General features: G+C 51.9%; 1 protein-coding gene across 2 annotated transcripts in view; it reads right to left on the bottom strand.

Annotated features, from left to right (window-relative positions):
- ZHX2 (zinc fingers and homeoboxes 2) overlaps nt 1-14,505 on the bottom strand; it is a 152,107-nt gene that overhangs the window by 23,586 nt on the left and 114,016 nt on the right. Inside the window, exon 1 of one of the 2 annotated variants that reach the window (XM_008689306.2) lies at nt 4,942-6,831. The exons of the other annotated variant lie outside the window; for it this stretch is intronic. The gene's annotated coding sequence lies outside the window, so the exon portion shown is untranslated. Of the gene's footprint in view, nt 1-4,941; nt 6,832-14,505 lie in introns of those variants that run through there. 2 annotated transcript variants of the gene reach the window in all.

The raw sequence follows: 14,505 nt of genomic DNA, 5'->3' as shown, positions 1-14,505 counted from the left end.
GCCTGCTAGCGGTGGGGTAGAAGTGGTGACCCAAGCCAGGGGGGCAAAGAAAGCCAGCAGTGCCTGAGAAGGCAGACCCGTTCTGGGCCTCTGTGAGCCCGGAGCAGAATGTACTCATTGACTCAGAGACAACAGATTCCACAGCTCATTCGCTAGGGGAGGACCAGGCCCCCCACGGTCTTTCTCCCCCTCAGTACTTGCCACTAGTGCCCGCCTGGATCGTGGAAAGGGATGCAGGCTGGAGCCAGCTCTCCCTGGGTTTAAATCCCAGTTCTGCCACTTACTAATGGAGGTGTCCCTCCTTCTCTGGCCACAGCCAGGACGCCCACCTCCCAGGCCCCAAACCCACATGCAGCCTGGAGTACTCCAAATGTTGAGCACTCATTCGCCAGGCCAGCCTCAGTTTCCACATCTATGAAATGGGGGGATTCTCCACCTGCAGAATTGGGCTGAACGAGAACCTTTAACAGGGGCCTGGGTTCTCCACATAGGTGACTTTAGTTAGTGAGCTGGTATTAGTGGCAAAGTGAGGTTAAGCGGTACGGTTACAGTTTGTTCTGCCTGCCCCCCCCCACTTACCCTCCGACACCTGACCTTATTCCCCACATCCCCTTCTGAGCTGCCAGCCCCCGGGGACGGTGCTCTGCGCTCACACTAGCTCAGCTCATCCACGTCGTGCCGCTCGGAGATCTTCTTACTCATGTTTTGTTCATGCCCGTAGAAATTTCTATGGCAACTGTGCCAATATTTTTAATTTTCCTCACTTTGCCTGTCTATTTTAGAAGGTTTTGCCTTCTATCTTGTGAGACGATCAAGTCACAAGACAGAGGTCACCTTCTTCCCCATCTCCACACTTATCTCTTTTCTCTCCACCTCAGAGGGGTAGCAGGTCTCCCCACGACAAGGCTACCCCTCCACCTGGCCTGCTGCTCCTCAGGGACTCCAGCCCAGCACTCGTCGGCCCTCTCAGCTCCTCTCCTTTCCCCGAATCCCCTTCCCTCTGGGTTAGGAACACCTCACGTTCCCATTTCCCTGAAACAGTAAACAAAGCAAAACAAAAGTGAAAAGCAACATCCTACTCCCAAAGCTGCTCAGTTCTGCCCTGGTCGACACATCTTAAAAACAAAGATTTTATTTATTTGTTTGAGAGAGAGAGAGAAGTGTGTGTGCACCCAAGTGCGAGAAGGGAGAGGGAGAGAATCTCGGGCAGAGTCCACGCTGAGCGTGAGCCCAGCGCAGGGTGGGGAGACCTACGCGGGGTGTGGAGCCCCATGTGGGGCACAGAGCCCAACGCGGGGCTCCATCTCATGACCGTAAGATCATGACCTGAGCCGAAATCGAGAGTCAGATGCTTAACCTACTGAGCCACCCAGGCGCCCCCCCCACATTACTGTACCAACTCTTGCTTTCTATGGCCGAGGTTAGGAGCTCAGGCCCCGAGTGAAGGAGACCTGCTTTCTACGTCTGCTCCTGCCACTTGTCCCCAGGTGAGCCTGGATAAGTTACGTCAATTTACTGAAGCCTCAGCCTTTCTGTTTGTAGTGTGGGCGTGAAAATGGTACCATGTCAAAGGGTTGCCAAGAGTATCCAGTGAGCTATCTGGGCACATTTGTCTCTGGGTCCCCAACATGATGAGCTCGGAGCTTGCACCACAGGGTCCCTGTTGTTGAGACCATGTCACCATCAAACGTCTCAAAGGAAGTCTGAGATGACTGCGGCTCACCTTTTCTAGTATGGCCCTGCTCACCCCGCCCTCGGCATGTTCTGTCCTCCCTGCTCTGCTGCTTTTCTCTCCAACTGCCAAATCTCTCCCCTGTCCCCGACTCTCTGGGGCAAACTGCCGTCCCCCAATTCCTCCATCCCAAAGCTCTACACTCATCCTTGCAGACAGCTAGCTCCAAACAGCCTTTCCAGCCTCGGCTCCTCACTGCAGAGCCCCGGCCCTTCCGCTCCGACAGCTGGCTGGCGGTGAAGCTGGACTATGTGGATAAAGGCTGGAGGGGACATTCTCCACTGAAACCAGATTTTTTTTTTTAAAACAAGGCCAAGATGGTTCATGAAAACCAAGGAAAATAATACATAAATTAAAAAACCAGATGAGGGGGGCGCCTGGGTGGTTCAGTCAGTTCAAGTGTCCGACTTGTGATTTCAGTTTGGGTCATGATCTCAGGGTCATGAGACTGGGCCCCGGATAGGGCTCTGTGCTTAGCGGGGAGCCTGCTTCTCTCCCTCTGCCCCTCTCTCTCCAAAATAAATAAATAAATCTTAAAAAAAAAAATCCAGATGATCCATTCCTGGTCAGTTGGAGAACAGACTCCACTTGGTTACCCGACCTGGGAGGTATCTAAAGGGGAAATTCGGCAGAGGCTGGGATGGATGGCCTTCGAGGGTCTTCCAAGTGTGTATTCTGTGCATCTACAACCATCGCTGGGAGTTTCACGGGCACCCCAAATATAATCCTTCTAGAACCACATGGCTCCCTTGCCTCCCACACCTGATCTTTCTGTAATGTTCCTTACGCCGAATAAAGTCCTGTAATCTTCTCAGTCATTGACTGGAAACCCACATTCCCCTTCCCCCCGCCCTCCCTCCTCACCCCACAGTTTATAAAGCACCCCATCGTCCTGGCTCTGCTTTCACCATGTCTCCCAAACCCGCCACTCCCCTGTGCGAGGTCAAGTTCTCCTCACGCCCTCCCTCAGCCGCCGCAGTCACTCCCCGCGTCTTGGCCCGGCCTCTGGGCCTCACCTGCTTGTGGCCGGCCCCGCCTGTCCAACAGGCTTTCCTGCCTCCTCTGGCAACGGCAGGTCAGCTCTTAGCAGAGAAAGGCCCCTGCCCACTCCTGGTCCACGTGGTCCCGGCGGTGGGCACACGACTGGGGTCCGCGCACTCAGACCGTCTCATTCCCCAGCAACGGTGAGCGATTCAAGAAAGGGCTCGTGACCCAAGCCGAGCAGTCAGAACCAGTGAGCTTCACCCTGCCGGTTCTTTCAGAAGCAGCTGGGGAAATGCGCTCCTTTCCGGTGGAGTTACCGAACCGACTGGATGGGGTTGCCTGATTGCTAGTGGCCTTCTTGCCGCAGGAGGGGGAGCACGCCTGAGAGCGGGCCCAACGCTGAGCCGAGAGAGGCAGACAGAGTCCCGGACACAGCCCGCTGAACGTCGCTCTGCCTGAATCCAACATACTTATGTCAGTTTGATGGGGTTTTCTGTCACCTGTAATTGAAAACATCTCGACAGACACAGTTTCAGGCCAACCTCCTCACTGCCACCACGCCTTTCTCAAACAGCCACTCTCAGCCTTTTCCTGCTATGAGAGACATGCTAGGTGACACGGCCATCGGCGACATTCTCTCATTCTGGTTGTGATGGCTATTACCCCACACCACCCCCTCTCACTTAAGAAAGTCTCAGAATGTGAACGGGAGGGACACGCGCAGAGGGTTAGCCTTGCATCCTTGCTAATCAAGAAAACCACGTCATCCACAAAACGTTAATGCTTTATTTCTAGAAACACATTTCTTGCCGCTGCATACCTCACAACAGCTGCCATGATTGAACACTCTGTTTCTACACGCGAATCTGACCACAGTGTCTTTGTCTTGCAAACCCTGTGAGGAGCAGTGGGAGCTGGTGGCGAGAGGTGCTTTTCACCACTCAGCTCCATCTGGATGCCCCCTTCCCATCCTCAAACATTCCTGGTATTTTCAAAGGGAAACATAGCAGAGGACCTGTGTTTTAGAAATAGAAACACGGGCCTTGGAAAAGAGAACACAACTCCTACATTCGTTCCTTCATTCATTCATCCATCCATGTATGTCTGCTACATCCCAGACACTTTTAGATCCTCAGGACATGAGACAAAAGATTCCTGCTCTCAAGGTGTCTCTGATCAAGATCAGAGGGGGAGACGGAAGATAAATGGAAAACAACTTATAGACCGCTGAGTGCTCTGCAGAGACTTTTGAAAAATGATGTGATGGTGACTGAACAGCCCCGTCAGTGAGATAATCAGGGGACGCCTCTTCGAGGGCCCGAGTCCCGGGCCTGTCTCTACTGAGAACCAGTCGCCTTGGCACAACAGTGCGTATCAGCGACAACTGAGGAACAGACTCGCTGACCGAGGGGGGCGTTCTGTGTTCGCTGCAAAGGAATTTTCAAATGATTCCGTTATTATTTAAAAATTTTGCTCTCCCCAATGGTACGTTTTTGAAAGGTTTTCAAAAGGTTCATTGAAAAGTACAACTTTTCACTCACCCACGTGAAAACAAAACTCTTCAATAGTTTTATAATGGAAGAAAGTTCTTCTTTTCCTTACTTAGGACAATTGAGGAATAGCTGGACATGAGATAAGTTGAGAGCTCCGAACAGCTCTGAAAAAGTTTTGGAGGAAGGGGGTGTCATCTGGGAGTCTAGATAAAATATTAGAAAAAAAATTTAATCTCTAAGAATCGTTTTTATAAAGTGGATTAAAAACTGAAACTATAGCATACAGTTTTGGGTTTTTTGAAGTAGTTACAATGAAACATTGCCTTCATGGTTTCCAAATATTTGCACCCAAATACCATACTATGCTTTTTTTTTTTTTTTTGAGTGAGAGCAAGCGGGGGCAGGCAGAGGGAGAGAGAATCTTAAATAGGCTCCATGCTCAGCATGGAGCCCAAGGTGGGGCTCAATCTCACAACCCTGTGATTATGACCTGGGCTGAAATCAAGAGTTGAACGCTTAACCTACTGAGCCACCTAGACCCCTCCCCCCACACTCTGCTTTTAATGAAAGAAGCCAAAAGCTAAAGACCAAAATCAAGAAGGTCCACAGGGCATCAAAGTTGGAAGGTTCTCAGAGGTGACCTAAGCTTGTCCATTAGGTGACAGAAACCATGAGATGTGGGGAGGCACAGAAAGCAAGCATGGAGAGAGGACACAGAATCTTGTCCTTTACCATCATTGTAAGACTTCAAGCGGCCTATCTCCTGGGGCAGGTGGGTGAAATGTCTCTCAAAGGCAGTTGTGTCGGGGGGATGGGTTCTGCTGGGTGGCTATCCGTCCTCAGGGTCACGGTGGGGTCAAGGAGTTTTGAGCTGAGAAGCCAGTAAAGCAGAGTGAGTCAGTCCACTGGCTTTGGAATTAGAACAGACTAGGGTTTGAAGTGAGGCCCCACCCAACTCTTAACAGTTGTATGACATTGGCAAGATATTTCGCAAGATTTGATTTCTTTATCTATAAATCTGGAGCTAATGCCTACCTCGTAGGATTGTTAGGATGCCATAAATAGTATAATGCTTATAAAGACCCCATTGTGATGCCAGGTCCCAGTAAACGCTCAGTAAATGGTAGCAATGTCGATGATGACGTGATGTATAACAGACCTGAAATTATTATGGTAGCAAGAATATGTCAAAGGCAAGGTGAATCTGATCCCCCGAAGGGGCTCATGGGAGATCCGATGCAAGCCAGGACAACTGGGAAATTGTGTTTGTGTTGGCCTGGGTTTCATATCACAAATCTATCACACTGTACCATCTTATTCCCTCTCTCTATCTGAGCAATACTCTTGTAAAAATGAAAAAAAAAGCAACAAGATAAAGACACATGTTGAAACAAAGTGGCTTCCTTATTACCGCAGTTAATTCCTGGTGCTATCATCCTCGCCAAGGCAAAGCGGCCTTTTTCTGGGAAGAAAAAATCCTGACAGAAGCCACTACATACCGCCACACCCCCCACACCCCCACCAACATGGCAAACCCGGGCCGGGAGCCGAGGGATGGGCTTCTGAAAGCAGGAAAAAAAAAATCTTGCTGAGACAGAAAGAAACAGGAATCAATTTTGGTTTTACGTGTCACATACATAAATAAATAAGGTGCTATCAAATGTTTAAGATGGGCCTGTTCTGATTTACAATCCATCAAATGCTGCTATCAAAACATTTAGAGAGGCCGTGAGACCACAGGGATTCATCATATCGACAATTCCCTGTGTAACCTTTTCATTCCCCTCCTTGCGGCGGAGGTGCACACACACTCCATCTTCCCGGAGCCGGGAGACGAGTGAGATTTCTCTGTCCCCCAGGCACGTATCAGGGCGAGACGGGGCTTTTCAGCAGTCACTCGGATTCTTGTCAGATCCCTCTCCCCATCCTTCCCCCCACTCCTGTCTCCAGCCCCTCAGCTCATCCTTTGCAACCCCGAACCCACGGCTTTCTCTCGAACCTCTTTCATCTCTACCTCGAAGAGACTTCCCTTCATCTCAAAGCCCGGGATAAAGGCTGAGGGTTTACTCTTGCTCTCTGATAGAACGTTCTCCACAAAGCCGTTCATCCAAGCCAGTCTCCTCCCAGATAAAGATCACATGGGTTTAAGCCGCATCCAGGGCTCCGGTTCTGTGTCTCTTTGTACAGGGCATAGGAGGTTAGATCATGGCCCCCAAAGATGTCCAGGTCCCAGTCCCTGGAACCTGTGAATGGGACCCAATATGGCAAAAGGGACTTGGATGATGTGATTCAGTGGAAGACCTTGGGATGGAGAGATGATCCTGGGTTACCCAGGTGGGCCTTAATAGAATCACAAGGGTCTTTATCAGGGAGGCAGAGGGGGGTTGTGGCTACAGAGGAGGAGAAGGCGATCGCGGGGGCAAGTGGAGACCAGCAGATGTGCTTTGCAGGTGGATGCAGGAGCCACGAGCCAAGGAAGGCAGGCGGCCACTGGAAGCTGGGGAAGGAAAGGAAGCGGCTCCTCCTCCGGAGCCCCCGGGGCGGGGGACTGGCCCTGTCCACATCTTGGCTTTAGCTCCAGGAATTTGATGTTTGACTTCTGACCTCCAGAACCCTACGGGCATTTGTGTCGTCCTGAGCTGCTTGGTCTGTTACCGCACAGCCGCAGGACACTAGCAAGGGGCCAGGTGACGCGGGGACACAGCCCGTGACCTTCTTCTCACCCCACACCACCTGTCCGGTGAGCTCCTCCCTGCTCCCGGACAGAAGCCGGAGGCTCCGGTTGGCCGGCCCTGGAGAAGAGGGGTTGTCGACCCTTGGGTATGAGCAACGAGCCGGAACCCTGCGTGGCTGGGCTCTGACCCGCAAGGCTGCATCGGCGCCCATACGACTGCCAGAGCTGGGATGATCGCCTCTGCCCGGCATTCTCAAACGACAGCCTTCAGAGGGACACGTGTGAGCACGCATGTACACGCACCAGCTCGGCCTGCCCGCGCTACCTCCCAGGCAGGTTCACGCTTCGCCTGCCTCTCTCATTTCCCACTGCCACCCCCCTGATCTCACCATCATCTCTCGTGGGGCCCCTGCAATCACTTCCTACCTCCTGCCTCCCCCCTCCTGCCTGGTCTTCAGCTTCCCATTCTTGGCCCCTCCTCCAAGTCATTTATCTTCCAGAAAGATCTTTTAAAATTATAAATCACATTAGCTTAAATATCCTGAGGCTCGGACTACACCCCAGAGGGTTTACACTGGAATCCTGGGGTGGGGACTAGGCGTCAGCATGTTCTAAACTGCCCCAGTGACGCCAACGGAGCCGCCCGAAGACACCCAGGCCACACGAGCACCAACGGGGCACACCCCCGTCATTACAACACTTGCTCTGTGAGGTGAATACCTTGCTTTGAGCCTTGTCAGAGCTGAACTGTCTTTAAGGTGACCTGATCCACATTTTGCTTCTCGCTTCCCAGCGCTGTGCTGAGGATCAGATGAGCTGATGGGGACAAGGTGCCTGCCTGCCTTCTCCCCTTCCCCACCCCTTCCTCTTCTCTCCCCTCTCCTTTCTTCCTGCTTTTAAAGGTCATCTAAGGGACAAATGTCCTGGAGTAAGTCACTAAACAGTGGCACGCTCCTCTCCGGGCCCAGGGCTAATGGAGAGAGGCACAGGTCCCACAGCACAAACTCCAGCCTCTCCCACACAGCCAGCAGCTACAGTTCCCGACCAAATCCCCAGGGCTCCCCGGGGGTGCAAGCACGGGGCCCCTTGCATGGCTGTGATCCATCATTGCCAAACAGTACCAGTCAGGCAAGGCCAAACCCAATATTTCTGGACAATTATGGAGCACAGATGACAAACCTCAACCTGGTCTTGTCCAGCCCCGCTCATTTTACCAGTGAGCACACTGAGGCGGAGAGAAGGACCACGTGACCTCTGGCAGCCTGGGGACAAGGCATGCCTGACCGGGACCAGAAACACCCCTCTCCGACCAGGGCGGCTTCCCGTGATAACCCCAGGGACCAGCTCTGGGCTGAAGGGCGAAGGTGCCCATTGACCTTGCTGATGGGATGTCTTGGTGGAGGGACCAAGGCTGGGGGCTGCAGGCGTACTGGCCACCCACTCCCACTCCCTCCTCCAACACATGGGCCTGGCAGCGTTCCTGGGCTCTCCGCTGTCAACAAATCTGAGATACAGAAGGAAAGCAGGAAGGGAAGTTCCCTTTTGGGATCACCTTTATCTCAGGGCAAAATTCTTACCAAGTCAGTCTAGTATGGGAGGACTCTAGAAAATTATCATATTTTTTTTTTTAACAATTTGAACTTGGGAAAGAACATGTAAAATTGCCCACTCTTCCAGAATTCCTCTTTCACGTTTTCCAAGCAATTTTGCAAACTGCTGCTCTTTGGTAGACGATCACTGGTCCACCTGTTCCTTCTTGCCAGCAGTCCTTCCTGCCCCCGCCACACCGATGATAATAACAGTGATGATACAACAGTAGTAAGCACCCTTCGGATCTTGATGGCGTTTACGCACATCACCCCGTAGGAGCTCCTACTCCTGAGAAGGCAGAGCAGGAAACATTACAGCCTCGGCTTTCCCATGAGGCCACGGAGGCTGAGAACAGGTTCTTCTCAGTGATCCGATCTGGAACCTTCCTTTCACCCAGCTCTCTGGTGTTGTGCAAACAGGAGACATGGTGCTGAACCGGCCTATTGAGATGGAGTAAGAACCCAAGCTGGATTCTTCCCTTGCCTTGTGGTTTCCCTTCTTGGTGGAACGCAATATTGGTTCATTATAACCAACCACGTGGCCTCCATAGCTTTGTAAATAGTTAGGTCTCTACTGGCCACTGCTTACTGTATAGATGAGTGTGCGAAATGGATATAGAAGTGTGTTATGCGTTTATAAGGACGGGAAACAAAAAAATACTTGGTGGATTCTTCTTCAGAGATGAGAGGCCTATCATTGTGATTGCTTTGGCCTTTTCCAGAGGAATTTCTAACTGGCAGACTTAATGTGTCAATGTGCTATGACCCCAGGTCATAAATATAAAGAAATAGATGCTGAGGATATGAAGGTGCTAAATCACATGACTAAGAAATGGGGTTCCTTCTTGGCTGGCTGAGTGGGTCACAATGGGGGGACATCAAGCTCTCTGCAAACCCAAAGCCACCTTGGATACCTCCTCTTGTGCCATTTTCCATATATGCGCCCAGGGTATGGTACATTAGCTCCCGAGTTTGTCTCGCCCTCAATCTGAATCCAAGCTCTATCATTTGTAACATTCTAGATGGTTCCACACTAAAGCTATCATCACACCTTGTCTGGGTTACTGACATGCAATGTCCTTCCTTCCTTCTCTCGTCTTGCACCTTGCTGCCTGCTGCCACGTAAATCTCCCTCCATCTCTGATTTTACGCCAACTCTTATTGTAGTAATGACCAGCTGTGGCTCCCGATTATCTACTGAATCTCATCTGATGAGCTTTTGGGGTCTCCCAAGACATGACTCCAAGGCTCTTACCAAAGCTCACACACTCATCTCCCGGAACCTTCTTCTTCTCTAGAGGGCTCTTCGAATCCAGGCCCCGCCAAATATTATTTAATGACTTGTCAGCCAGGCCACTAGTCCAGGCACTAGAGAATGACCTAACAGTCCAGTTTCCCCTGATAAGCCAATATTCTCAAAAGCAAGGCTGTCTAGCTCTTCACAGCCATTAGTCTGAAGTTCCTTTACTCACTTGGCAGATACCTGAGCCCCCACTAAGTGGGGGTCTGGAAATAAGGAGGGGGGCAAGCTAAGCTTACAGCTGTCCTCAGGAGTTTAAATCTGTTAGAGGAGAAAGGAAATTACAGAAGCAGTGAGGATGCAAGGGTGCCGGGTGCAATTTTAGGGGCAGTATGGGGTGTCAGGGGTGAGAGGAGAGAAAGCTGGGAGAGTCGAGGCGAGGAAAGAGCCTCACTGGACTTTGTCCCCAGGATAATGGAAAGCCCCTGAATGGGGAGGGGGAGAGGTGAGGGGTGTGTGGCGGGAGTGATGTGCATTTTAGAAGGCACCAAGTTAAATCCCTCTATGCCTGGCTTTTCCACAGCCTGCATTCAGCTTTCCTGCTGTGTCCCCAGGAGTCCAACTCGAATGCAATGTGATTTTGATCAGCTAATGCCCTGGGTTCATGCTATTCACCTGTTCACTCTGTGTCACTGTGTCACTATGTCCCGGACACTGTACTAGGTTGTGAGCCTACAAAAGCAAACAACAGTAGCATGAACCCCCAAGGTAGGCTGAAGAATGGCCCTCCAAGAGATCTCCAGGTCCTACTCCCTGGAATCTGTGAAGGTTCCCTTACAGGGCAAACAGCACAGTGCAGATGGGAGTGAGTTAAGGATCTTGAGACAGGGAGATAATCCCGGATTATCCAGATAGGCCCTAAACACGATCCTAAGTGTCTTTGTGAGGGAGGTGGAGGGACGTGTGAGCCAGCAGAGAGGAAGCCACGTGACAGGAGCAGAGGGCAGCAGGGTCAGAGAGAAGATGCCGGCTTTGAAGGCAGAGGAAGGGGCCGCCAGCCGAGGAATGCAAGGAACACAGCTCCAGATGCTGGAAAAGACAGGAAACAGAGGACCCCCCACAGCATCCACAGGGGGCAGCCCTCCAACACCCGGGGCCTCCTGGGAAGTTCCCTGTGACCCGTGGAACGTGCAGGAGAGCACACTCGGGCCTGGTTTACACGTGGTTCTGCACGACTGCATGCACAAGCTGTCCAGAAGTGACCAACAGCCCATGAAGTGTGGCGAGGGGCCATGGAATTCTCTGGTCTTCCCGGGGTCCCCACGACCCTGAAGCAACTGGCTTGACAGAACCGTGGAATGACCTGAAGGTTCTGTCACAGCAGCCACAGGAAACTAATACAATTCCCGTCCTCATGGAGCTTACCACCTAGTACAACGCAGAGTGCTTAATGAAGAAGTCCTGCCGATTAATAGCTAATGACAAACCGACAGCAGCTGGACAGCCTGAGAGAATTCTCCAGGGCAGGGACTCTCAACCTTGGCATCAGCAGGGGAGCTCTTAAATACCCCGACCTTCAGGCCACCCCCCCATGCCCATTAGGCCAGATTCCCTGGGGGTGGGATCCATGCAGCCATCGATGTATTTATAGGCCCCTCCAGAGGATTCCAAAGCGCAGCCCCGTGTGAGAAGCACTGGTCTCAGGCCAGCCACTTCCCAGGAGAGCAGAGCTGGGGAGCATGGGTGTGGCTTCTATGGGAGACACTCCAGGATGGGGGTTATTCCCACTCTGTTTCCCTGTTAGATGTGGTCATATTCTGGGTTCTTCTCCCCCTTGAGCAGGCGTCAGAAAGTCCTGTCCTTTCTATTTGCATCCTCCCCTCCCTCCCACGTCCATCCGCCCTCCCCCTGCCCCCCATCAGGCCTTCCTCCTGTGTCACTGGCACAGTTATGAGGGCCTTCCAATGATCTTCCACACTCTGCCACTGGGCTTTCCCAGGGCCTTGTCCAAACTACTGCCCCTGTGATCTGCCTCAAAAACAGATCAAGGCCCTCCTTCCTCTAAACCTCTTGCTCCCTACTGCTCCCCAAATATGTCTGAATTCCTCAGCATCGCCTTCAAAGCCCGGCTGCCATCACCTAGGCTTCTGATCCATCCTGGCGTGTGCTCACCGTTTTAGGACCTGCTCTGCCCTCGCCCACCTCCAGGCCTTGCCCACACTGTTCTGTCGGGAATGGCCTTCTCTCCCAAATCTTTCTATTGAAGGCCAACCTAGCCTGTCTTCAAAGTCTAGCTCAAATCCCCCCTCCCAGAAGAGCCTCTCTGATTTCTCTCTGTCAGGTTGTTTGCTCCCTCCCCTATTCTCAAAGAACACCATCTGAACTTTCCATAGGGATCTATCAGTTATCTCTCTAGGTATCCCTTTTCCCTGGTGGGTCGAGAGCTCATTTTGGGCAAGGACCTGATGACCTTCATCCCCATTTCGCCCACAGCTCTGAGCAGAGGGGCCCACTCAGCAGGTGCTCAACCGCCGTTTTCTGAACACCGATCACACACCATTACTTCATCCTCTATCCTGCATGTGTCCTTGGCCCCTGATGCAATCTGCAGAAGACAGGCCCACTAAGAACCTCACCTGGCAATTAGCCGACTTCAGGGGGACAGCAAGTTAGTACTCCATGCGGCAACCACCCATGTACCACACTCCATCCAAATCAGTTTAACTCCCTCCAAAGCCCCAAATCTCAAATGCTGAGAGGTCAAGCTGAGACGCCTTCTGTGAGCTTTCCAGTGGGACCACCCATATTTTCCTCAGCAGCAGACTGTTGCTGACACAACTTCAAAGGAGAATGAGAGGCTTATCAATAATACTCCGGTCCTGTCCGTAGCAGAAGTAACTGCAGCAGGAACTCAGAGACCCCCGATGACCTGGCCACTCAAGGCCAGGACCCGAGGGGTAAGGAGCACTCCTGGACCTTCTGGTCTGTCTGGACCACTGGCTGTTCAACGATCGGCTGACTGGTTCATGTACTCCTTCCTCCCTCCCTCTTTCCCTTTAATAAAAGAGGTATTGAGGGCCTCGTATATGCCGGCACTGTTGTGGGCAGCTGGGAACCCTCCCCTCTAGAGCTTCTATTTTGGAGGCCTGGGTTATGACCCCTCGAGCAGAGAGGCTGGGCGTGAGATGGCAATAGGGTCAGGATTTGATCCTAGCATGTCTCTGCTCACCACCTGTTAAGGGTTGAATTCTGTTTCTGCTAAAAATATGTTGAGGTCCTAACTCCCAGTACATCTCAGGATGTGAGTGTGTTTGGAAATAGCATCTTTACAGAAGTAATCAAATTAAAATTAGGTCATTAGGGTGGGCCTTTCTTCCCTGCGAGGGACGTCCCTATAAAAAGGGGCGGTCTGGATGCAGGGACAGACTCGCCCAAGGGAAAGACAATGGGAAGAGACACGGGGGAAAGACAGCCATTGACAAGCCAAAGCATGTCTGAGGATACCAGAAGCATGGAGGAAGGCCTGGAGCAGAGCTTTCCCTAAGCGCTTTCAGAGGGAGCCTGGCCTTGCCAACACCCTGATTCAGACTTCCGGCCTTCAGAGCTGGGAGACGGTAAGTTTCTGTTGTTTTAAGCCACCTAGTCTGTTAGCAGCAGGCCTATGACACTAAATATGCCACCGAGAGCAGGGATCTTCTCTTTCTAGGCAACCACGGCCTAGGGAACCAGCTGGCAAAGCCTGGCCTGGCTGCTTCTGCCAATGTTGAAAACCTGGACCCACCTTTCATTAGGAAAGAGCACCGTGACTTGAAAGTGCCTCACTTTAAGCAAATCTGATGTGTGCTTTCTCTTGGCATTTATACTCAAGAGAGATCGAGGGGTGGTTGTGCTATCATTAGGCATCTGTCAGAGAGCATTCCCATGGGTCATTCGCAATTAGGGGCCATTCCAAAATTCTGCTTTGCACACAACTCTTTAAGAAGCCAGCTACCCTCTTCAAGTGTGCTACCAGAACTCCACCTTCGTCTGTGAGCAGGAATGTTGATCCACCTTCAGCTTCTCAGACTTTCCTTCTAGGGCAAGCACGCAGCCAGGTGTGGTGACTTTGTGGCAGATTAGAGATGGCTACCAATTCTCTGACACTTCTCCCATTGAGAGGTGGGGTTCATGATCCCGTCCCTGCACCCTTGAATTGGGGCTGCCCTGTGACTGCTTTGACCAATAGAATGTGGGAGAAGTGACTCCATGACAGTTCTTAACCAAGGCTTTTAAGAGGACATGCACTTTCTCCTTCCTTACCCTGGGAGCTCTGGGCCCCCATGTGAGCAGCTGGACTGCCCCAAGCCTGCCATGCTGTGAGGAAGCCCAAGCTAACCACAGAGAGAGAGAGAGAGAGAGAGAGAGAGAGAGAGATGCTGAACCAGCCCCAGCTGTTTCAGCCCCATCATCTCAAGTCACCCAACTGAGGCCCCCAGACATCACGAAGTACCCATGAGCCCCAGCTACTACACTCTGTCCGAACTTCACACTCACAGAATTGTTAGATATACTAGGTTTCTGTTTGAAACTCCTACGTTTTGGTGTAGTTCTCAGGCAGCAATAGTGAGAACAGAGGCAGACCCAAGAGCTCAACCAAGAGTGTGAGAGGATACTCTACAGCTGGACTTTGGGACTGACAGGTGGTTTTAAGAAGGAAGGAATGAATGACACGGAGGAAGGCCTGAGGTTGTGTGGGGTCCACTCCTGATGGGCCACCCGGCCGGCTCTGTTGCAGGACGACAGACACAAGCTGA

This window comes from Ursus maritimus, unplaced genomic scaffold (assembly GCF_017311325.1).
Source record: "Ursus maritimus isolate PB19 unplaced genomic scaffold, ASM1731132v1 scaffold_9, whole genome shotgun sequence".
Classification (NCBI taxonomy): Eukaryota; Metazoa; Chordata; class Mammalia; order Carnivora; family Ursidae; genus Ursus; species Ursus maritimus.
This window is presented reverse-complemented; position numbering and strand designations above follow the sequence as displayed.